Genomic DNA, 1,558 nt, shown 5'->3' on the forward strand with positions numbered 1-1,558 from the left:
CAGCCATTGAAGCCAGGTCAGGTTGGTACTATATGCAAATATGGGTGTTCTTGTGCATCTCCCCTCACTTCATATCAGCTGGACGCTTCACTCTCCACTCTAGTTCTCTGTGGTCATGTCACTGCCTTTGGGCCCAGGAGTCCCTGCATCTTGCTGTACTGCTGGCCATCCAGGTCTCCACCTAAGTTCACGGGGGTCTACTGAATATGATTGGGCTTAGCTTGCAACTTCATTGCTGTTTTTTCCCCCTCTTCCCTTATTGGTGACCAGTGTGGTCACCAGCCAGACCACATGCCTGCACACGTATTCCCCTTGAGTCTCAGTCTTGGAAGGGGGTTTGCTCTGAGGGATCCTGACCACTTGCCTTGATGGCTGTCGGGCATACAGCTTACTTGTTGAGACTGCCGTTATTGTTTCAGATTTTTCCTGCCATTCTTTCTTTCATGAAGTATCTTCTATTCTTCTAGCTGCTCCAGGCTGGTCTACTTCTTGTCCTTTCCAGTGGAAATTTCCTACCTCAGTCAGTTCTGGATTCTACCTACGGTGCACAAGATGTTTTTAAAGTGTTGAAAAGCAATGATGTCAGCTTGAAGACCAAAAGTATACCTGACCCAAGTCATGGTATTCTCAATAACCTCATATGCATGTGAAAATTGGACAGGGAGTAAGGCAGATCATAGAAGAATTGATGCATTTGAGTTATGGTGTTGGAGGAGAACATTGGAAGTACCATGGGCTGCCAAAAGAAAAAAACAAATCTGTGTTGGAAGAAGTACAGCTAGCGTCCTCCTTGGAGGCCAGGATGACCAGACTTCGTCTCTCATACTTCAGGCATGTTGTCAGGAGGGACCAGTCACTGGAGAGGGATATCATGTTTGGTAAGGTGGAGGGTCAGAAAAAAAGAGGAAGACCCCCAGTGAGATGGATTGGCTAAGTGGCAGCATCAATGGGCTCAAACATGGCAACAATTGTGAGGTTAGCCCAGGATTGGGCAGTGTTTTATTCTGTTGTACATAGGGTTGCTATGAGTCCATACTGACATGATGGTACCTAACAACAACAACATGATAGTGTATTCTTAAGCACACTCCAGTTGCCTCCTGGTAGGTGTGATCAGGGTATGTGTGGCCTTTTCTGGTCACTGCTCTCACTGCTCTCTTTAGAATATTTTTACTAGGTGTTGGTTGTATACACTGCTCTGATATATAGCAGCTGGTATTGGCTTTTGCCCTATTGGTGGAATTTTACAAGGTGAAATTGTAGCTTGACTGTATGGCCAGAGTTGTTGTTTCTTGTCAGGTGAGGCATGAATAGAAACTCTCCCGCAAAAATAGAAGGAAGATCAAATTCAAAACTAAACCCCAAAGTCATACATCATTAAAAACCCCGGAAAGATATTTATGTAAAGCTATGAGACTCAATAAAATCGAAGAAAAAAAATAACAAATTAAAATGTAAAATCACAGGAAAATATGAGTAATTATTTAGTCCTGGTGTGGTGTGGTGAGCTGATGTGTCAGACTGCAAAGCCATTTGAACTGCAAGGTCGGTGGTTCAA

This window comes from Chrysochloris asiatica, unplaced genomic scaffold (assembly GCF_000296735.1).
Source record: "Chrysochloris asiatica unplaced genomic scaffold, ChrAsi1.0 scaffold00548, whole genome shotgun sequence".
Classification (NCBI taxonomy): Eukaryota; Metazoa; Chordata; class Mammalia; order Afrosoricida; family Chrysochloridae; genus Chrysochloris; species Chrysochloris asiatica.